The sequence below is a fragment of the Schistocerca gregaria genome, chromosome 11 (assembly GCF_023897955.1).
Source record: "Schistocerca gregaria isolate iqSchGreg1 chromosome 11, iqSchGreg1.2, whole genome shotgun sequence".
NCBI lineage: Eukaryota > Metazoa > Arthropoda > Insecta > Orthoptera > Acrididae > Schistocerca > Schistocerca gregaria.
The window spans coordinates 82,459,123-82,483,946 of NC_064930.1; the positions used below are offsets into that span (position 1 = coordinate 82,459,123).

Genomic DNA, 24,824 nt, shown 5'->3' on the forward strand with positions numbered 1-24,824 from the left:
GCAACAAACCAGTCTCAGGACGGAAGACAACAACAACAACAACAACAACAATTATCACGAAGTAAATACCGTCCGCACTGACGGAATATTACGTGATACCACGTACTTGTACGTTTGTGACTATCACAGCGCCATCTGTCACAAAGCAAAAAAAACTGGTCCAACTAAAACATTCATATTTCTTTACGTACTACACGAATATGTAAAAAAAAAGTGTGTTCCTATTTAAAAGAACGCAGCTGATTCCGTTTTACACGTGGCAGCGCTTTCTAGCGGGCCAGCCATAGCGCCATCTGGTTTCCCCCTTCAAGCTAGAAGAGTTTCGTTCTTTGTAGTTTTCTTCATTTGACGCTTATTTCGTGGAATATTTGGCCCGGTCACTAGCAATGGACCACCCGTATACTCGTTGCTGACCGCAGCGCCGTATTCTACTTGTTTACGTATCTCCGCACATGTATACCAGTTTCTTTGCCGCTTCAGTGTAATAGTAGTAATAACGTAATTTCCTCCCGCGCTCAGCCCTCCTGACGGGCGCCCTTTTCCTCTGCTCCCCCCCGCCCCCCCCCCCCCCCCCCACCCTTTCCTCACCGACCGGTGACCAGTTCGCAAAATTTTGTTCCAATCCGGCGAGCGCCCGCGATCGCTCGGAACCGCAAATCGGGTGACCTCGGCAGTCTCCGGCGACGGCAGCGACGCGGTGCGGTCGCGCCCCGGAACCGCTCGCCGGGCTAACCTGTTGCTGCCTATGCCCGCTCAGTCGCGTCCCAGCCGCCGGCGGTCGAAGGTGGAAGGGACCACCCGCGGTCCGCCCGTGTGTGCCTATGTGTTCAGTGCCGCGCTCCGCGACGAGTACGATGTGCGCTCGTAATACACGATTCGCGCTCTCGCGACATCCCGAGCTACACAAATGGCACTCTTTGTAAAGTCGTACACAACTGCACCCGTTCTCCGCTGAAATTGCGACTTTCTCCCCTATTGTTGTTGTTGTTTTGGAACCAGCGCCCCTGGCTGACCAGTAACTGACGAAAATACGTAGCTGGCTGACCGAACAGGTAAGCCAGACTGTATGCACGAACTTTTTCGTCTTTTCATTTCCCTAGACAGCGTTTTCATTCAGGACGCAATCGTAACTAATACTTCCCAAAAGACAGGTTGATCCGTTCGTAGAATCACAAGCGGCGACATCATCGCGAAAAAAACAAAGTGACCCGTATATGTAATAAGTTTTCTTTAATTTACGTCTATGGTCACAATCTTTTCTAACAGGTTACCGGTTTCGATCTTTAATGACCATCATCAGATCTGCAGCAAAACTATGGCTGCAGTGCATTAGGACTTTGTTTTTATGTGACAAGTATGCCTCTTCACATTTAAAGAGCACAAATGTAAATTTTGTCAGTACTAGTTTTCAATATGCTCCATGTATTGTTCTTAAGCGGTATACAGTTTGCAAGTGTATTTATATATTCCCATTTTTGCTGCAGATCTGATGATGGTCATTAAAGACCGAAACCGGTAATCTGTTAAACAGAAATGATTGTGACCATAGACGTAAATCAAAGGAAACTTATCTTTCGTAGAAGACGACAGCAGCCAACCACTTTTCACAATGCTATTTATTTATTTATTTAAATAGCGTCGTTACCGGTTTCGAACCGATTGGTTAATTTTCAGACGTCTAGTTCACGTTAAGATATTTTACATTAGTTATCGCTTTTTGTTTTCCCAACTGGTGAAATTTCCGTGGGAGAGTGGTGCCGATGAAAAATCCCCGCCATTACGTTCCAGTGCAGACTGCTTGTAATCTTGCAGCATCGAAATCTGTATGATGCACTTACACACACACACACACACACATATATATATATATATATATATATATATATATATATATATATATATATATATATAAAGCCCCACTCACACACTAAGAAGCTTCACAACATGGAAGTATGATACAAAGATGGAAATAAACATCATTGTAAAAACTGGCCGGTTGCTGTTGTCTGCAATGTGAGAGTCAACCTGTATTTTGAACACAGCCACAGTCTCACAATGTCAGTTTTCGACAAAATAGAAAAAATAGCACTTCCCGAAAGACATTTGCAAAATTGAAAAAGAAATAAGATCATTAATATGGACCAGCATCCCAACCATTTTCTGAATTTGGGCGTTCGTGTTCGTCATCTGTTAAATGTTGTGGAAATGGTGTCAAATAACACCTATTTATTCACCGGTCGGAGACCATAATCCAACCCCTTTTGATCACATGTCATGGATATAGGACGCTGTTTGAAAATTGTAGCAGAGGCTCAAGCATTACTAACAGATATTTGTTTATAGCAACAGTTACACAATATACATTAAAAAAACACTGTCAAAAATATAATATTTATAAATAATGTACATTCATGCAGAGACAGAAGCATGGAGTGTCAACTACAGTAAACTATCCAAGGAATGCACGAAATAATAGAACAATAAGCCTGAAACATTGCTAATAGTTTTCCTATAGTACGTAAAGCAGAGAAACGTTGATCCATAGACCTCATAGAAAAGGCTGAATTTTTTTTCCCATTATGCTTAAGAACCAAATGTCGTTTTCAATACACAACTCGATATGGAGAACAATAAGTATACTTATTTCCCTCTGTTGTTGTTAAAAAGGTAATACTAGTCGTGAAGGCCAGTTGATTATAACTAAATCTACGGTATTTACACATTAGCTGACTGCTGTTAATGATTGTATAGCGTATTCCGTGGACAGTTGTTTGTAATTGACGCTCCATGCAATTACCTCACCATGATTAAACGTTGTTTATAAACATCATATTTGATATTATCTTTATATGCGTATAATTTTTGGTGTTAACAAAGTTCTGTGCTGGATAATGGCCCTCACTGGACAGCGGCTTAAAGGGTTACATCATGTCATTTCCGCAATTTAGAAAAATATTTTGTTTGTTGTTGGTGTGCATTTTAGTTACATATTATACTGCCCGAGATGATATATCCTTGGCGATTGATAGGTTACGTACCAAACTTTACGTTTTCCTTGCACATGGCCTACTGTGAGCACACAAAGAAAGCAAACAAACGCCTTCCCAGTATTTATTTGGGAAATTGAAAATAAAGTGGAATCGTTGGAAGGTCCGCCAGCTATGCAAAACACCTTTTTAAAGTTCCCAAACATGTTCCAGCACCTGTGTACCAGCCGGCGGGGGTGTCCGAGCGGTTCTAGGCGCTTCGGTCTGGAACCGCGCGACCGCTACGGTCGCAGGTTCGAATCCTGCCTCGGGCATGGATGTGTGTGATGTCCTTAGGTTAGTTAGGTTTTATTAGTTCTAAGTTGTAAGGGACTGATGACCTCAGTATTTAAGTCGCATACTGCTCAGAGCCATTTGAACCATTAGCAAAAAAAAGACCCGCCTAGAATCGAACCCGGGAACCCGTTCGTGGGAAGCGAGAACGCTACCGCATGACCACGAGCTGCGGACGAACCATTTGTACCTCTGTGCCATTATCGTTCTTTTTTTTAGTACCCTCACAATCGGTTTGCATGGTTTTTCAAGACCGCTTGCGTATTATTTATTACAGGTAGCTTGTCATCTGCGACCAAAGATGCCAAGCTACCTGTAGTAGATAATGCACAAGTGGTCCTGAAAAACCATGCAAACCGATTCTGAGGGTACTAACAAAAAGAACGAATTGTTGTTTGGATTAAATATCCACATAATTTTGTAGTCATTTAGTAAAAACGTTCACATTAGAGATTAAAGAAAACAGAAACCCACTGATAATGGCGCACAAGTGCTGGAACAATCTTGGTAACTTGGAAATACGGTGTTTTGGATAACTGCAAACACGTAAACACAAGGAGCTTAAAATCCAAATGATGAATAAAATGAAACCATTAATTAACGACCACAATCTCAAGGATATTCTGGTTACGTGCAACCCATGGCGTCACTTGCTGCTGTTAATAGCGTGACATATATAGGGTGTTCAGAAATAGGCGTTACAAACTTCTAGCGCTTGTATATTTTCAGTACGAATCCATATCCGCAAACGTACCGTTTATGTTCTGCGACAGTGTCAGTTCAGATGTGTAGCTCAACCACCTCTGGCTGAGGAATTGAATTAGGCGTGACGGAGTCCAATTATTAGTTAAAAATTCGAAAGAAAATATAATGAAATATCTATCTATCACTTAAACGCTTTCGCTGGCTCTGCTTGCTTCGTTATTGCTCGCGTAACAACTAATGTATGAGGTAAAATATGTTGCTAGGAAAAGAGCCCCGAAATACTTTCTAGGGACGCTCTGCTGTGGCTTTCTTTGGATCATTAATTAAATTTCAACAAAACAAAATATATTATGTTCTTATTGTTCTGGAACTGGCATTCTACTAAAGGAACTTTTTTTCGTTACTTTAAATCACATATTCATCATATCTTCCTTACTTTACAGTTATGGAAAAGGTTAATGAAAATTACTTTGTTATCAATACTGATGTTACAGTACGCAATGATTGTTCAACATCAAAATTTTGCACTGGATTTTTGTTAACAGTAAAACACCAATGAGTACCACGACGAACATTAGAACATGAGACTATTGTCATAGAAAAACGTTTGCCAGACCACAACTACGCACAGTTACTATGTAATGAAGGTAAATTATATTTTTGCACTGTTCGTAATATATTATCAGTAACCCGTGTCCACCTGTAAAACACATCATAAAATCTGCAGCTCTGCTCTGCAATTCAGATAGCTGAAACAGATAATTTTAGTTCACTACTACCTGTCCGGTTCTTTGCGGTATGATTGGTTTCATTTAATGCTGAGGGAATTAGATTAGGAAATGAGACACTTGAAGTAGTAAAGGAGTTTTGCTATTTGGGGAGGAAAATAACTGAGGATGGTGGAAGTAGAGAGGATATAAAATGTAGACTGGCAATGGCAAGGAAAGCGTTTCTGAAGAAGAGAAATTTGTTAACATCGAGTATAGATTTAAGTGTCATGAAGTCGTTTCTGAAAGTATTTGTATGGAGTGTAGCCATGTATGGAAGTGAAACATGGACGATTACTAGTTTGGACAAGAAGAGAATAGAATCTTTCGAAATGTGGTGTTACAGAAGAATGCTGAATATTAGATGGGTAGATCACATAACTAATGAGGAAGTATTGAATAGGACTGGGGAGAAGAGAAGTTTGTGGCACAACTTGACTAGAAGAAGGGACCGGTTAGTAGGACATGTTCTGAGGCATCAAGGGATCACCAATTTAGTATTGGAGGGCAGCGTGGAGGGTAAAAATAGTAGAGGGAGACCAAGAGATAAATACACTAAGCAGATTCAGAAGGATGTAGGCTGCAGTAGGTACTGGGAGATGAAGAAGCTTGCACAGGATAGAGCAGCATGGACAGCTGCCTGAAACGAGTCTCAGGACTGAAGATAACAACAACAACAACAACAACAACAACAATAATGCAGTTTGAATGCGCCGCGGCAGCGACTCGTTCGTTCGTAGCGCAGCTTTGCACCACAGATAGTATTTAAATAACTGAAAATGTCTTAAAAGGATGCGATAAAATACCAGGCAAGCTTATTGCAAACCAGAATGCAAGTTATCACGAAGTAACTCTATTAAAAACATTTAAACAGATTAAATTATTACACACCTCTACAATGAGTACGTAATCTACATCTACATGACTACTCTGCAATTCACATTTAAGTGCTTGGTAGAGGGTTCATCGAACCACAGTCATACTATCTCTCTACTATTCCACTCCCGAACAGCGAGCGGGAAAAACGAACACCTAAACCTTTCTGTTCGAGCTCTGATTTCTCTTATTTTATTTTGATGATCATTCCTACCTATGTAGGTTGGGCTCAACAAAATATTTTCGCATTCGGAAGAGAAAGTTGGTGACTGAAATTTCGTAAAAGGTCTTGCCGCGACGTAAAATGTCTATGTTGTAATGACTTCCATCCCAACTCGTGTATCATATCTGCCACACTCTCTCCCCTATTACGTGATAATACAAAACGAGCTGCCCTTTTTTGCACCCTTTCGATGTCCTCCGTCAATCCCACCTGGTAAGGATCCCACCCGCGTAGCAATATTCTAACAGAGGACGAACGAGTGTAGTGTAAGCTGTCTCTTTAGTGGACTTGTTGCATCTTCTAAGTGTCCTGCCAATGAAACGCAACCTTTGGCTCGCCTTCCCGACAATATTATCTATGTAGTCCTTCCAACTGAAGTTGTTCGTAATTTTAACATCCAGGTAATGAGTTGAATTGACAGCCTTGAGAATTGTATTATTTATAGAGTAATCGAATTCCAGCGGATTTCTTTTGGAACTCATGTGGATCACCTCACACTTTTCGTTATTTAGCGTCAACTGCCACCTGACACACCATACAGCAATCTTTTCTAAATCGCTTTGCAACTGATACTGGTCTTCGGATGACCTCACTAGACGGTAAATTACAGCATCATCTGCGAACAACCTAAGAGAACTGCTCAGATTGTCACCCAGGTCATTTATATAGATCAGGAACAGTAGAGGTCCCAGGACGCTTCCCTGGGGAACACCTGATATCACTTCAGTTTTACTCGATGATTTGCCGTCTATTACTACGAACTGCGACCTTCCTGACAGGAAATCACTAATCCAGTCGCACAACTGAGACGATACCCCATGGCGTAATGGCGTACATCTCTCAATCTTGACAAAAGAATGCTACGCAAGCGTACAATATAACGTCACAGGCTCTTCCTACTCACATAACTCCAAGAAGACGACAGGGAAATTGTTTGGTCACTACTAATTATACTTGTCACATATTCTCATCTTTGTTTGATATTTAATAAGTATCGTCTGTGGCGGTTTCAGTACTCGCCGATACAGATATTATCTTCTTTTTTTTTAAAAAAAAAAGCGCATAATCCTATAAAAGAACAAAACATGACACACAATGCTTTCACTTTATTACATAAAGTTCACACAATCGTTGTCCACGTAATTACAATCATCCAGTTCAATTATTCTTTTCTCCTTTTTTTTACCACATATATGTGTTTTGCTAAGAGACGTTACAACGCGTTTGTTTGCGTTAGCACTTACACATTACTTGTTTACATTTTTCCACAGCAAAAAAGATCCCAGCATACTACAAATGCAGAACATCACTGATGCATTACAATAGCAGCGCGACGTGGCGACCACAAACGTTCTTACAGACCTGATGATGATGGTGTTTGGCGTGTGAACCGATCGACTGCTCGGTCATCAACGCCCGTACAAAGTCCCAATTTTTACTCTGTCCAATTCGTTACACAATCCAGTCCAGCCACTGTTGCTAACGATGACGATGAAATGGTGACAATAACACAAAGTCCCTGGGCAGAGAAAATCCCCAACCCGACCGGTAATTGAACACGGGACCCTGTGATCCAGAGCAACGCTAGCCACAAGACCAAGACCTGCAGACGTTGTTACAGCTATTCTACATAGGAAGCACGTTCTGGTACACACTCTCTGTCCCACTGTGGTGTCCCTTCATTTTCTAGTGCAGCGGTCAGAACCGACTCAAAGGAAGGCCTCGTCGCTTGTTGGTGACGTCACGTCAGCTAGGCACGGCCAACGCCAGGTCTGTTGCAGGCACACTCATTATGGCGGTGTCTCCCTCTCTGACACAGGAAAATGTGAAACTATTGGCGGTAGCTGACCGACACGCATTGTTCTGAGAGATTTCTGCAATCAACTACTTGTGCAATTCATTACACTTCTAAACAAATAGTGTACTCCTGAACTTAAATTTCCACCTGTTTTAAGGATTGACATACAGAAACAACTTCATGGTCCGGCAGCAACAGAATTCGTGCTTCTTTACCTTATTTGTAAATCTGAGGAATTGACGTTTGTACTGGGTTGCTTTTACAAGGAACTGTCAACATATTGGTGCTCTTCTTTAGGTTTCTTGGTTGACGAAGGGGTGAGCAGCATTGAATGTTAATGAAATATTTTGCGATTGTCCACGTTTGGGGAGGGGGTGGGGGACAGAAGAAGAGGCAAAAGATAGATACTTGTTTTATCAAATAAAATGTTTTCATCGTATAAAGTTTTTCCTTTCAGTTGCAAGAGGGGAGTATTTATCTTTTCTAATGCGCATGTTTAAAAAAGTTTAAGCTCAGCAGTATTTTCGACGTATGAAGCTACTTTGTTTCCTGTTCAGAATTCCTTTCGTTGTAAACGACTGTAATCTAATTACTGGCAGCAGTTGGACATTTACATATGTAAATTAGTTCACATTTCCAGTGAAAGATGTCAAAGGAAAATAAATAAATTAATAAAAGAAACGAGTTAATTGTAAGGCGGTTGGGGTAAGTTTTGATAGCAAAAGGGTCAATTAAATATAGTTGCTTGAATGTAAAATTTCCGAAGCTTGCAATGGGGCAAAGCATTTTCTCGTATTGATCTACGTTTGTTTCGACAGGATTCAGTAATACAGAACTATGATCTTCATTTGTAACTTTACGATAGTAAGAAAATCTTTCATCTAAATAAAACTGCAGAATCCAAGACAATACCAAACATTTTGTCCAAAAATAAGAGATTTATAGTGATAAGCATGCCCAGGCGTTTCTGCCTGAAACAAACCTGGCGTTCGCCGTGCCTAGCTGACGTGACGTCACCAACAAGCGCCGAGGCTTTCCTTTGAGTCAGTGTTGCCAGAACTCGTGTCAGCAGATTTTCCTCTACCTCTATAGGAGTCTTATAAATTAAACTTTTGCGTACGACCCCCCAAGAACTAGTCTCACGTAGTACGCGTCACCCTCTGTAGCCTGTTGTATACCAGGACGAGAAACGCCGATACTTTTCTCTACCCCTCAGCAGACGTGGACGCGTTACACATCTGAACTGCAAACGTCAAAGAACGGAAACGGTACGCTTCCGGACATTTATTTATTTATTTAACCTGGCAAGATTAGGGGCATCAGGCCCTCTTACATCCATTTTACATTCATATGTTTTAGTAGGCATGTTAAACTACATCTAGAAAAAAAATGAAATAAACAATTACAAAGGCACACTTGGAAAAATACATACATACAGAGCTTATATTCGTAGATAAGTACTGTTATAATTATACATTATGAAAGAGATTTTAGATAGGAGTGCTAGCAGCAGGAAGTATGAGGGAGACTTGTGGTGAAGGGAGGAGAAGAATAGAGAGACATAATGAAACACAATTAAGGAAATATAAAGGAAAAGAAGAATGCGTGGCTAATAGAGGTAGATGAAGAGGAAGGCATCTCAGGAGCAAGATCGGCGATGCTAGCTTCGCTATTTGACAGATGAGAGGATTGGCCTTGTACATTAATTTTGTGGAGAACGTTATGATAGTAGGAAATGCTTCAACTTCTTCTTAAAAGCAGCAGGGGATTGAATTTTGAGCAAGGTAAGGGGCAGTTTGTTCCAGAGGCGGACAGTGGCAACAGAGGAGGAGTTTGCAAAAGTTTTTGTTTTGTGGGTGGGCACAGTTAGGATACCAGATAAGAGTGACCTCGTGTTTCGATTATGATGGCATGACAGGTTTTTAATCTTGCGCGACGAGGAGTCGGTGAAGTAGACAAAGAGTGTGGTAGTCACGCAATTTTTCCGGCCGCAGCCACCATAGTTGGGAGTATGAAGCACTAACATGATCATATCGGCGAAAGTTGCAGGTGTAACACACACAGGAATGCATGGTTAGTTCTAGCCGTCTTTTGTTTTAACTACTCATGCCTTATTGAATTACATGACAGTAGTGGAGGTTAGGTAGAACGAGTGCTTGCACGGGCTGGCGCTTCAAGTCCTGTGGAAATACGTTCCGAAACTCTTTGAGAGCATAGATACAAGCACACTGCGACTGTATTCTCCGCCCAGTTGAGATGCTCATCCAAAGTTACACCCAGGTTCTTAACTCTTTTCTGATATGGTAATGGAGTACCGTCGAGCAGAATAGGAGGTAGCCGTTCGCTGAAATCTGACCTTATTAATTTCTGATGGGCTATTAAGATTACTTGTCTTTTTTGCATTTAGTTTAAGCCGCAGGTTTTTCGCCCATGTCACTACTGAAGTCAGATCATCATTCGTCTGAACGATTGCATTGTTTACATCTTCAGGTCTGACGCTTAGGGAGAGCTGGAGGTGGTCGGCATAGAAATGATATTTACAGGAGGACAGAACCGACGAAATATTGTTGACACACGAAGAAAACAAAAGTGGTCCTAACACTGATCCTTGTGGCACTCCCGAGGAAACATGTTTCCAGGGAGATTTTTCTTGGACGCAGACAACACATTGCTGCCTTAAGTAGGTTTCAAACCATCTCATTGCACTATCTGATGGATCCGTATTCGAAATATTATGCACACACTCCCCTCTGCAAGGCTTGGACGTTTGTAACGAGAATTTCCGAACACTGTGTACCTATAGGGTGTCCCATAAAACGCCAGGAAACTTTTAAGGACAGGTTGCTTACACCAAAACAAGAAAAAACGGTGTCTAGCAAAATAGGGTCCTAAAGCGCTTGCCTTAAAAGCTATGAGCTGCTGTTCATCTTCAAGAGTGCGAAATACATCTCTCATTCTGCACAAGTGCTATAAGGTGTGCATTTTAGAGGCCATGTTTACTAGATTCTTTTTTCGTCCATATTTCCTCTTCCCAAAATAAGTGGAGTGTCTGCAGTAGAAGAGATGAGAGTATCGAAGATGAACAGGTTCTCATATTTCGGAAGGTTGCAATGGTACTTGAATTACGTAGCCATTGCGGCACCTCACCTCAACCTCTCGACATCAGCAATATTCTACTGTGTTTCTGTAAAATAGTTAACATATTACTGACACAACATTCAGATTTGATTTCATTAATGTAGAGGTACTTTGATACATCGATATATTGCAATGATATTATGTGAATTCTTTCTTTTGTCACTATAATCTTTGACGTACTTGTAACTCTGATTTTTGGGCGCGTAAGCGGTTATTAGAGAGTCAAGTCTCTGTCGTCATGTTGAAAAAGACGCAAATTGTAGTCAGTTTATAAAATGTGAATTTTAACAGTGAGGAAGATATTTACAAGTATGTTTATATTGTGAAGTGATGTTTTGTGAGTTACGTGATATTGCAACAGAAGTAATAAAAAAGAAGTGTAACTTAAATTCGGAGTGCTGATTACTTCTTTTTACATCACCATTGTGCGAACTTGCAAAAGTTTAATCTTCAAGAGTGGTTTATGAAACACATCTATAAAACTTTTGAATATCGTAGAATAACACCTAGGCCTCTTTGCATCCGAGCTTGGAATCACCACCACCTAGATTTTCGACGATTGAGCCATGAGTTCACAACGAGACCAGCGTCGGAAACACGAAAATAAGAGTGCCTAGTTTATCCATTATTTCATGAAATGACTTTATTAACTGTGCTCTAATGACACCTGCCACATAGTACAGGGTGTTACAAAAAGGCACGGCCAAACTTTCAGGAAACATTCCTCACACACATGGAAAAAAAAATGTTTATGTGTACATGTGTCCGGAAACGCTTACTTTCCATGTTGGAGCTCATTTTATTACTTCTCTTCAAATCACATTAATCATGGAATGGAAACACACAGCAACAGAACGTACCAGCGTGACTTCAAACACTTTGTTACAGGAAATGTTCAAAATGTCCTCCGTTAGCGAGGATACACGCATCCACCCTCCGTCGCACGGAATCCCTGATGCGCTGATGCAGCCCTGGAGAGTGGCGTATTGTATCACAGCCATCCACAATACGAGCACGAAGAGCCTCTACATTTGGTACCGGGGATGCATAGAAAAGAGCTTTCAAATGCCCCCATAAATGAAAGTCAAGAGGGTTGAGGTCAGGAGAGCGTGGAGTCCTATGGAATTGGTCCGCCTCTACCAATCCATCGGTCACCGAATCTGTTGTTGAGAAGCGTACGAACACTTCGACTGAAATGTGCAGGAGCTCCATCGTGCATGAACCACATGTTGTGTCGTACTTGTAAAGGCACATGTTCTAGCAGCACAGTGGAGTATCCCGTATGAAATCGTGATAACGTGCTCCATTGAGCGTAGGTGGACGAAACTAAAATGAGCTCTAACATGGAAATTAAGTTTCCGGACACATGTTCACATAACATCTTTTTTTTATTTGTCTGTGAGGAATGTTTCCTTAAAGTTTGTCCGTACCTTTCTGTAATACCCTGTATAACTTTGTTGTTGCCCGAAAATGCAATATTTAGCAGCGTGAGCAACACTACAAATCATAATTAATTTTTGACTTTTGTTGTGGCAGGGTTGTTAGAAGGTAAGCACTTTAGAGTCTTGGTTTAGTACACTTTTTTGTTTTGGTATAAAGAACAGTTTCCTAAAGTCCGTAAGCATATTTTGGAAATTATATATACATATTCGCAAAAAAAAAGGAAAATACCGAGGGAAGACATCCCCACCCCTTCGTACTCTTACTGATTTCTGGACATCCCTGTGGGATTCATGGTGTCAGTTACCTCCAGCACTTCAGACATTAATCGAGTCCATGACACGTTGTGTTGCGGCACTTCTGCGTGCTCTCGGGGGCCCTACACGATATTAGGCAGGTGTACGAATATACACTGAAGAGCCAAAGAAATTGGTACACATGGCTAATATCGTGTAGAGCCCTCGCGAGCACGCAGAAGTGACGTAGCTTGGACTCGACTAATGTCTGAAGTCGTGCTGGAGGGCACTGACACCATGGATCCCACAGGGCTGTCCAGAAATCCGTAAGAGTACAAAGGGTTCGAAATACCTTCTGAACAGAACATTGCAAGGCATCCCAGATATGCTAAATAATATTCATGTCTGGGCAGTTAGGTGGCCAGCGGAGGTGTTTAAACTCTCTTCTGAGTTCCTGGAGCCACTCAGCAGCAATTCTGGACGTGTGAGGTGTCGCATTGTCGTGCTGGAATTGTCCAGGTCCGACCGAATGCAGAATGGATACGAATGGATCCAGGTGATCAGACAGGATACCTACGTACGCGTCATCAGTCAAGAGTAGTATTAAGACTTACCAGGTGTCCGATATCACTGCAGCCGCTTGAACAGTCCGTTGCTGACATACAGGGTCCACGGATTAATTAGTTGTCTCCATGCCCGTACACGTCCACCCACTTGATAGAATTTGAAACGAGACTCTTCCGACCAAGCAACATGTTTCCAGTCATCAACAGTCCAATGTCGGTGTTGACGGGCACAGTCGAGGCGTAAATCTTTGTGTCGAGAAGTCATCGAAGATACACGAGTGGGCCTTCGGCTACGAAAGCCCATATCGATTATGTTTCGTCGAATGGTTCTCACGCTGTACTTGTTGATAGCCCAGCATTGAAATCTGCAGCGATTTGCTGAAGGGTTGTACTTCAGTCACGCTGAACGATTCTCTTCAGTCGTCATTGGTCCCGTTCTCGCAGGATGTTTTTTCGGCCGCAGCGGTGTCGGAGATGTGACGTTTCACCGGATTCCTGATATTTCCATTACAGTAGCAACATGGTCGTACAGGAAAACCCCCACTTACTCGCTTACTCGGAGATGATGTGACCCGTCCCTGATACGCCGACTGTAACATCACGTTCAAACTTACTCAAATCTTGATAGCCTGCCATTGTAGCAGCAGTAACCGATGTAACAACTGCGCCAGACACTTGTCGTATATAGGCGTTGCCGACAGCCGCGTCGTATCGCGCCTATATGTCTGTGCGCCTGTGTGTGAATATACAGGGTGTTACAAAAAGGTACGGCCAAACTTTCAGGAAACATTTCTCACACACAAATAAAGAAAAGATGTTATGTGGACATGTGTCCGGAAACGCTCAATTTCCATGTTAGAGCTCATTTTAGTTTCGCCAGTATGTACTGTACTTCCTCGATTCACCGCCAGTTGACCCAATTGAAGGAAGGTAATGTTGACTTCGGTGCTTGTGTTGACATGGGACTCATTGCTCTACAGTAGTAGCATCGAGCACATCAGTACGTAGCATCAACAGGTTAGTGTTCATCACGAACGTGGTTTTGCAGTCAGTGCAATGTTTACAAATGCGGAGTTGGCAGATGCCCATTTGATGGACGGATTAGCACGGGGCAATAGCCGTGGCGCGGTACGTTTGTGTCGAGAGAGATTTCCAGAACGAAGGTGTCCCGACAGGAAGACGTTCGAAGCAATTGATCGGCATCGTAGGGAGCACGGAACATTCCAGTCAATGACTCGCGACTGGGGAAGACCTAGAACGACGAGGACACTGCAATGGACGAGGCAATTCTTCGTGCTGTTGACGATAACCCTAATGTCAGCGTCAGAGAAGTTGCTGCTGTACAAGGTACGTTGACCACGTCACTGTATGGAGAGTGCTACGGGAGAACCAGTTGTTTCCGTACCGTGTACAGCGTGTGAAGGCACTATCAGCAGCTGATTGGCCTGCACGGGTACACTTCTGCGAATGGTTCATCTGACAATAAGTCAATCCTCATTCCAGTGCAAATGTTCTCTTTACGGATGAGGCTTCATTCCAACGTGATCAAATTGCAAATTTTTACAATCGACATGTGTGGGCTGACGAGAATCCGCACGCAGTTGTGCAATCACGTCATCGACACAGATTTTCTGTGAACGTTTGGGCAGGCAATGTTGGTGATGTCTGGATTCGGACCCATGTTCTTCCACCTACGCTCAGTGGAGCACGTTATCATGATTTCATGCGGGATACTCTACCTGTGCTGCTAGAACATGTACTTTTACAAGTACAGCACAACATGTGGTTCATACACGATGGAGCTCCTGCAAATTTCAGTCCAAGTGTTCGTACGCTTCTCAACAACACAGTCCAATACTGCAGCGCCTGAGACCGCTCGGCTAATCCCGCGCTTCTTGAATATACTCCAATCTCGGTCTTCCCCTACAGTGAAATATGCGTACGGCACTGTAGGTGGCGAGATAACATCTGGATTGTTCGGCCGTCTGACGGAAATCTTTTTATCTGATGTCACTTCGGTAACTTGCAACTCGTTGTTTTTGTTGTTGTTCTTCTTCTTCTTGTTTATGTTCATGATGATGATGATGATGACGACGATGCTGAAGTGATGAAGAGGACAGACACGTCATGTCCCAAGCGGAGAAAATCCCCGACCTGGCCCGGAATCGAACCCGCGGCCACGTCACCGAGAGACAGCAACACATAAGTATAAGACCACGAGCTACCGAACCCCTACAGTTTCTGCCCCACCTAGTGTCATTTTAGCTGTCCACTAATGTCTTGACATATCTCCTAGCATCCTGTCCGTTCTTCCTTTCAGTATTTTCCAAATGTTCCTTTCTTCACTGACTCTGCGGAGAACTCAGTATGTAACACGTTTAGGGTCATCCTATCCTGTGCGAACCTCTTCATCTCAGAGTAGCTCTTGCAACCTACGTCCTCAATTATTCGCTGGGATTATTCCAGTCTCTGCCTTCCTCTACAGTGTTTGCACTCAACAGCTCCCTCTAGTACCGCGGAAGTCCGTCCCTGATGCCTTAACAGACGTCCAATCAACATGACCGTTCTCTTGTCAGTGTTTCCCACATATTCCTTTCCTCTCCGATTCTGCACAGAAGCTCCACATTCCTTACCTTATCAGTCCACCTAACTTTCAACATTATTCTGTGGAACCACATCTAAAACGCTTCTATTCTCTCCTGTTCCGGCTTTCCCACTGTGTATGTTTCACTAGCGTACAATGTGGTGCTCAAGACGTACATTCCAACAGATGAAGGCCTGTGTTCGATATTCGTCCTCCTTGCTCCGTCCATCGTGGATTATTTTCCTGCATAAGTAGTGCACTACTGGCCATTAAAATTGCTACACCACGAAGATGAAGTGCTACAGACGCCAAATTAAACCGACAGGAAGAAGATGCTGTGATATGCAAATTATTAGCTTTTCAGAGCCCTCACACGAGGTTGGCGCCGGTGGCGACACCTACCATGTGCTGACATGAGGGAAGCTTCATAACCGATTTCTCATACACAGAGGTTCACCGGCGTTGCCTGGTGAAAAGTTGCTGTGATGCCTCGTGTAAGGATGAGAAATGCGTACCATCACGTTTCCGACTTTGATAAAGGTCGCATTGTAGCCTATCGCGACATTGCTGCTCGCGTTGGTCGAGATCCAATGACTGTTAGTAGAATATGCAATCGGTGGGTTCAGGAGGGTAATACGGAAAGCCGTGCTGGATCCCAACGGCCTCGTATCACTAGCAATCGAGATGAAAGCATCTTATCCGCATGGCTGTAACGGATCGTGCAGCCACGCCTCGATCCCTGAGTCAACAGATTTGCAAGTCAACATCCATCTGCACGAAAAGTTTAACGCCGCTTGGAGCAGCATGGACTGTCAGCTCGGAGACCATGGCTGCAGTTACCCTTGACGCATCACAGACAGGAGCGCCTGCGATAGTGTACTCGACGACGAACCTGGGTGCACGAATGGCAAAACGTCATTTTTTCGGATGAATCCAGGTTCTGTTTACAGCATCATCATGGTCGCATCCGTGTGTGGAAATCCCGCGTACAGACGTATGACACAAGTGACACCCAATCACCTCCTATACATCCCTAGGTCCACTGTTTCCGATGTGATGGTGCAGTGGAAACGTGAAGAGACACTTACAGCACGGGCCGGCCGGGGTGGCCGAGCGGTTCTAGGCGTTACAGTCTGGAACCGCGCGACCACTAAGGTCTCAGATTGGAATCCTGCCTCGGGCATGGATGTGCGTGATGTCCTTAGGTTAGTTAGGTTTAAGTTGTTCTAACTTCTAGGGGACTGATGCCCTTAAAAGTTAAGTCCTATAGTGCTCAGAGCCATTTCACACTTACAGCACAAAAGCGTACAGGCCGATCTCGTCTGCTGACTGACAGAGACTGCCAACAGTTCAAGAGGGTCGTAATGTGAAATAGGCAGACATCTATCCAGACCATCACACAGAAATTCCAAACTTCATCAAGATCCACTGCAAGTTCTGTGAAAGTTAAAAAAACAAATGTGTGTGAAATGTTATGGGACTTAGCTGCTAAGGTCATCAGTTTCTAAGCTTACACACTACTTAACGTAAATTACGCTAAGGACAAACACACACACCCATGCCCGAACGAGGACTTGAACCTCCGCCGGGATCAGACGCACAGTGCATGACTGCAGCGCCTCAGACCGCTAGGCTAATCCCGCGCGGCTCTACGAGGTGGGAAGTGAAAAAAGTTGGATTTCGCGCTTTGTGTAAGGAGCGTAAACATTGGACGATTTAACACTGGAAAAACCGTGTGGAGTGACGGATCACGGTACACAACGTGGCGATCCGATGCCAGGGTGTGGGTATGGCGAATGCCCGGTGAACGTCGTCTGCCAGCGCTTGTAGTACCAACAGTAAAATTCGGAGGCTGTGGTGTTGCTGTGGTGTGATTGTGTTTTTCATGGAGGGGGCTTGCACTCCATGTTGTTTTGCGCGGCACTATCACAGCAGAGGCCAACATTGATGATTTAAGCACCGTCTTGCTTCTCACTGTTGAACAATTCGGGGAGGGCGGTTGCATCTTTCAACACGATCGAGCACCTGTTCGTAACGCACGGCGTCAGTGCAGCACTCCGTGAAGAATGGGCTGCCATTCGCCAAGAAACCTTCCAGCACCTGAATGAGATTTTCACTCTGCAGCGGAGTGTGCGCTGAAATGAAACTTCCTGGCAGATTAAAACTGTGTGCCCGACCGAGACTCGAACTCGGGACCTTTGCCTTTCGCGGGCAAGTGCTCTACCTTCCAGCACCTGATCGTACGTATGGCTGCGAGAGTGGAAGCTGTCATCAAGGTCAAGAGTGGGCCAGCACCATACTGAATTCCAGCATTACCGATGGAGGGCGCCACGAACTTGTAAGTCATTTTCAGCCAGGTGTCCGGATACACCTTGTGCATGTTAACGTCTTTGCATCTCTCACTGAGTGCCTCTGCCTGGGCAATCTTGTCTAGTGTACACAGCATGCCGTGTCGCACGAACTTCCTGCTCGGCACAAGGTCGTCCGAATGGGTACCCGTGCGATAGCGAATCTAATATGTTCCAAAACGCAGCGCGTATAAACGGGATTGTCCCTGGGCTGATGCGCCAGGTTGTTCTGGCGATAAAAAGGCATCTTTCGACAGGCCTGCGGGCTTGTGACTTCTTGTATATCCAACAGAAGGATCGTCTTCTGTTCCTACGCTACAGTACAGGTTCAATGCATAAATATTACACCCTTCTTCATACTTAGGCAAATGGAGAAAATCGGTCGCTTATTTTCGTATTTCATGATGGGACTTAGCGTTCATGAGCGGTTCCTCGTAAAACCAAAAAAAAGGGTTCTCTTACTGTATTTTCACCGTCATGAGCTGGTCAAAACCCTGTGGAGGATTCTAAGACGATTAAAAAAACTAAAAAACTTAACTCCTACCGAACAGGCCATGAAGGCCTAACGGCACCGACCGGCCGCCGTGTCATCCTCAGACCATAGACTTCACTGGTTGCGGATATGGAGGAGCATGTGGTCAGCACACCGCTCTCCCGGCCGTATGTCAGCTTACGAGACACGCCTATGCACCGCAAACGACTGAAATATTTACGATATATTGCTATGCCACGAGGGTGGTTTGAAAAGTTCTCGGAACGGAATAGAAAAAAGTACTTACATCACTGAAACTTCTTTTATATTTTTAATGTAGTCTCCTTGTAGATTAATGCACTGGATCCATCGATGGTCCAGTGCCTTGATCCCATCACGAAAATGAGTTTCCTCCAAGCCTGCAAAATAGTTGTCAACTCCGGCTGTGCTGGCCACAGTGGTCTCGCGGTTCTAGGCGCGCAGTCCGGAACCGTGCGACTGCTACGGTCGCAGGTTCGAATCCTGCCTCGGGCATGGATGTGTGTGATGTCCTTAGGTTAGTTAGGTTTAAGTAGTTCTAAGTTATAGGGGTCTAATGACCACAGCAGTTGAGTCCCATAGTGCTCAGAGCCGTTTTTTGAACTCCGGCTATTAACTGGTTCAAATGGATCTGAGCACTATGGGACTTAACTTCTGAGGCCATCAGTCCCCTAGAATATAGAACTACTTAAACCTAACTAATCTAAGGACATCACAAACATCCACGCCCGAGGCAGGATTCGAACCTGCGACCGTAGTGGTCGCGCGGCCCCCTATTAATTCTTCGTTTCAAGTGACTCTTCGTCGACAAACAAAAATTTTCAGTTTTGGGAAGAGATAGAAGTCTGACGCAGACAAATCAGATGAATAAGGCGGATATGGCAACAAGTTCGTGTAATTTTGCCGTGGCGAAAGCACATGTGTGCAGGCGCGCATTGTCTTGATGGAAGATGACTTCCTTCCTTGCTAAACCTGGCCTTTTTTCGCGTACCTTTTGTTGCTATTTCTCCAGGAGTTTAGCATAGTATTCTCCAATAACTGTTTGCCCAGTGGGGAGATAACCCACAAACAGAATCCCCTTCGCAACCCCAAACCCTGATGCCACGACCTTTCCCGCCGAAGCAATTATCTTTGCTTTCTTTGGTGGCGGAGAATCAGTATGCTTCCACAGCTTCGACTGTTGTTTTGTCTCTGGGGTATTGTAGGCACCCAAGTTTCATCTGTGGTCACAAACTGGCCCAAAAACTCTGTATCTCTTAAAACTGGCCAAACATTGTTGCGATATGGCCGTTCTCGCGCGGTTTTGATTCAGCGTAAAGAGTCGCGGCACCCATCTTGACATAATTTTTTGATTTCCAGTTCTTCGGTTAAAATGTGATATACCCAGTCAGACGACATCCGGCAAGCGTGAGTAACTTCACGCACTTTCAACCGGCGATCCTCCTTGACCATTTTGTGCACTTTTGGAATGATTTCTGGAGTAGTGACACATCTTTGCTGACCGCTGCGCGGTTCATCTTCTAGGCTCTCCCGACCGAATTTAAATTCATCTGTTCACTTGGCAACAGGTGAATACGAAGGAGCAGAGTCCCCCAGTGTATTCTGGAAATCGGCATGAATGCCCTTTGCTTATATAGATATCTTTACGAAGTGCTTAATCACTGCTCGAGTCTCGATTTTTTCCATCTTCGCAAAAAAAAAAAAGCAACAGAGTCACGTCACTGCCACAGATCTCATCCAAGAGCATTGACGTGGCACGTGTGTACAGGCAACAGTCCAATGAATTTCGCTTTAATAGCTCGTTGCGCTAGCACTGACCTCTCGTGGTGATTCAGAGAACTTTCCAAACCACCCTCGTTCCAATGTCGGACAATCATCAAAATTTTATTGATAGCCGGCCGGTGTGGCTGAGCGGTTCTAGGCGCTACAGTCTGGAACCGCGCGACCGTTACGGTCGCAGGTTCGAATCCTGCCTCGGGCATGGATGTGTGTGATGTCCTTAGGTTAGTTAGGTTTAAGTAGTTCTAAGTTCTAGGGGACTGATGACCTCAGATGTTAAGTCCCATAGTGCTCAGAGCCATTTGAGCCATTTTTTTTATTGACACCTTTATCAGAGAGACAGTTTCAAAATTATCCTAACCCTAAACGTAAAATACGCTCTTAGAATCCGATGTGATACCAACACTTCGAGCTATAAAATCACGCACCACGGAGAAATCCGCTGTAAAGTGTCTTCGTTATCACCTGGGAAACTCAGATTGCAGTACTGAAACACATGCAAAAATTTTTCTTGCACGTTAAACCACATCTGAGGCGTACAATTAGTTTTGCTTTATATCAGTTTCACATGATTAAAGACCAACACATTTCTTTCCATGTCATTTACGTGTCCTGCTGCGGCAGGCAAATGAAAGGGAGCAGAGAGAAATGCTCCTGTTTGAGCCCAAAAAATGCGAATATGTCGCTGTTTATTTAAAAAAACTCTGACTGAAAAAGGGGGACCAGCTGCCTCATTCTACCTTCTTCGGCCCCTTTAAAAATTTTCCCCAAAATTATGACACGCGAACATTTCGCGCTGTTCTGATAGAGAAGAAGACAGAGGCAGTGGGATAAGAAATGGAAAAATAATAAATACTGGAAGATTCATCTACATGGATACTCTGCAAATCACATTTAAGTGCCTGGCAGAGGGTTCATTGAACCACATTCACAATTCTCTATTATTATAATCTCGTATAGCGCGCGGAAACAACGAACACCCATATCTTTCCTTACGAGCTCGGGTTTCCCTTATTTTATCGTGGTGATCGTTTCTCCCTATGTAGGTGGGTGTCAACAAAATATTTTCGTGTTCGGAGGAGAAATTTAGTGACTGGAATTTCGTGAGAAGTTTCCGTCACACCGGAAACGCATGTCTTTTAATGATGTCAATTCCAAATCCTGTATCATTTCAGTGACACTCTCTCCCATATTTCGCGATAATACAAAACGTGCTGCCCTTCTTTGAACTTTTTCGATGTATTCCGCCAATCCTGTCTGGTAAGGATCCCACACCGCGCAGCAGTATTCTAAAACAGGACGAGAAAGAGGATGGACAAGCGTAGTGTAGGCAGTCTCTTTAGTAGGTCTGTTACATTTCCTAAGTTTCCTACCAATAAAACGCAGTCTTTGGTTAGCCTTGCCCACAATATTTTCTGTGTGTTCCTTCCAATTTAAGTTATTAGTAATTGTAATTCCTGGGAATTTTGTTGAATTTACGGCGTTTAGATTAGACTGATCTATCGTGTAGCCGAGGTTTAACGGATTCCTTTCAGCACTGATGTGGATGAACTCTCACTTTTCGTTATTTTTCGCAGACCTTTCCAAACTTTACAGATTCGCAGGAGAGCTTCTGTAAAGTTTGGAAAGTAGGAGACGAAGTAGTGGCAGAAGTAAAGCAGTGAGGACGGGACGTGAGTCGTGCTTGGGCAGCTGAGTTGGTAGAGCACTTGCCTGCGAAAGGCAAAGGTCCCGAGTTCGAGTCTCGGTCCGGCACACAGTTCTAATCTGCCAGGAAGTTTCATATCAGCGCACACTCCGCTGTGGAGTGAAAATCTCGTTCTGGCACTTATAGACTCTTCTAATCGAATGTTTATCAAGCTTCTCTTTAGTCTCCTGAGGCGTTTTGCCTTTCATAAAGCAACGTTTAACCAGCACAAGAAATTCTTTTTCGTCCATTTGTTGACAATCACTCGACTTCCTTCATGCCAAACACGAAGAAATAGAGCAATATGACTGAAACTTGGTATGCATTCTTTCCAAAGATGGTACTAACTAAACATGACCTCGATAAGCGCCGGTGATGCCATCTCTCGGACGTTGCACTTGCACGGACTTTTCAAATACCCCCTCCTCCCCCCCCCCCCTCCCCCGTACATGGGCCGGATGTCACGTTGTGGGATGGAGTTTCATACCTTTAACACTTGGTCGGTCAATGCAATGCTGTTTGTGGATGATGCTGGAGTCCCATGATGTTGGATGTGTGGTAGGTTGGAGACAGATCTGGTGATCAAGCAGGCCAAGGTAACATGTCGGGTGAGCCGCGGTAAAAAAAAATTGCTGTTTTGAAGAGCGCGCCGCAGCGCGTAGTGTGAAGCAGTCGCCCTCCGTTTCTGGCGGTGGCGCCGCTGTGGCAGTCGCAGCTTTGGTGTCTCCCTCTGGTGGGAAATGGGAAAAGGTTGGCGGTTCACGTGCATTTAAGGGGCGCTGTGAGCTCGCTAGGCGGCGAGCCGACGACACTGCGCTGTTCACCCGCAGTATGAACGTGGTCGCGATGTGCCGCCGGCTCCAACTGGCGTGCGATGTCCACCAAGTGGCGACTCGAGTTTAACGCCGCCAAGAGCCAGGCAGTGGTTTTCACTCGGAGACGGCTGCCTCCTGACCTGCCGCCTGTCTCGATCTCGGGACGCCCCATCCCGTGGTCACCGACAGGCACATACCTCGGTGTGACGCTGGACAGGCATCTCGCCTGGCTGCCGCACATCCGCGACATCAGGGGGCGGGCGATTGGGCGTCTCCGGGCGATCTGCCCGCTGCTGAACCCCTCATCCACGCTGCCCCCTCGGCACGGCCTGACCGTGTACTTGGCCCTCATCCGGCCGGTACTCGAGTAAGCCGCTGTTGTGTGGGGGAATGCCGCCCCATCGCACGTTGCGATGCTCCAGCGTGTTCAGAATCGGGCGCTGCGGCTCGCTCTCCACAAGCCGCCTCGTTACTCGACAAGGCTCCTTCATGAGGAAGCTGGCGTCCCGTTGCTGCGGGCAGTCCGCCAGGGTGTTCTATGCCTCTGTCGTCTTATCCGTGGACTGGGTCACCGAGTCCACCGCAGGTCCACCACGCGTTGGCCTGATCTGCTGCGGGAGTAGTTTCTCCCGCAGCCTCTATGACGCATTTGACGCAGCGTCCGCCCCCACGCGGCCGCTCCCATAGGCCAGTCCTAAGCGTGAGGCCCCACTATAGTTCTAGAGGTCCACACAGGAACAGCAGCTTCGCTGCTTAGCCTGTCTTCCTCCTGGTAGATGTATCCAGAGAATTTGCAGTGCAGTGCAGTCGCTAGGGGCGAGTGTGGGGCAGTCAGTGTCTGTCTCTCGTCCGGATTGCTAGTATGTGTTAGGCCACCAGTCTGCTAGAGTTTGCTCAGGGAACCGTCACTGGCGGTTGGATCGGTCGGTTGGTCGGTCGCGCACTGAGACACGGGATGACTTGTCCGCCTTGAGCGTCGGCGCATGTGAGGTCGCCACGTGAGTCCTGTGGGCCGCGCCCTATAGCGAGGGGTAGTGGCTTCGCGGCCGACACGAGAGCAACAGGAGTCAACCCACGACATCGGTCTGGCCGGCGCGAGCTGCGACGCCGTGAGACGGGAGATCGGCGCGCCTTCCTGCGTCCGTTGAAGCGGCTGGCAGCGGACGGTCCAGGAGAGCGATTTGGGGGTGCTGCGCCAGGTCTTCGCCAGAAATCACTTTCATTTGCTTGTTAAATTCTACTTGTTTTCTTGGTGAGGTCACCAGCCGCTTTGTTTTGGGGTCGTCCCACCATTCTTTTCTGTTTGCCACCTACATCTACATCTACATGACTACTCTGCAAGTCACATTTAAGTGCTTGGCAGAGGGTTCATCGAACCACAATCATACTATCTCTCTACTATTCCACTCCCGAACAGCGAGCGGGAAAAACGAACACCTAAACCTTTCTGTTCGAGCTCTGATTTCTCTTATTTTGTTTTGATGATCATTCCTACCTATGTAGGTTGGGCTCAACAAAATATTTTCGCATTCGGAAGAGAAAGTTGGTGACTGAAATTTCGTAAAAAGCTCTCGCCGCGACGAAAAACGTCTATGCTGTAATGACTTCCATCCCAACTCGTGTGTCATATCTGCCACACTCTCTCCCCTATAACGCGATAATTCAAAACGAGCTGCCCTTCTTTGCACCCTTTCGATGTCCTCCGTCAATCCCACCTGGTAAGGATCCCACACCGCGCAGCAATATTCTAACAGAGGACGAACGAGTGTACTGTAAGCTGTCTCTTTAGTGGACTTGTTGCATCTTCTAAGTGTCCTGCCAATGAAACGCAACCTTTGGCTCGCCTTCCCGACAATATTATCTATGTGGTCCTTCCAACTGAAGTTGTTCGTAATTTTAACACCCAGGTACTTAGTTGAATTGACAGCCTTGAGAATTGTACTATTTATCGAGTAATCGAATTCCAACGGAGTTCTTTTGGAACTCATGTGGATCATCTCACACTTTTCGTTATTTAGCGTCAACTGCCAC

The 24,824-nt window shown here is 44.9% G+C and overlaps 1 protein-coding gene across 1 annotated transcript in view; it reads left to right on the top strand.

The window, feature by feature from the left end:
- The first annotated feature begins 755 nt into the window (after positions 1 to 755).
- Positions 756 to 24,824, top strand: part of LOC126295328 (adenylate cyclase type 6) — a 2,630,635-nt gene continuing 2,606,566 nt past the window's right edge. Inside the window, exon 1 of the mRNA XM_049987795.1 lies at positions 756 to 1,052. The gene's annotated coding sequence lies outside the window, so the exon portion shown is untranslated. The remainder of the gene's footprint in view (positions 1,053 to 24,824) is intronic.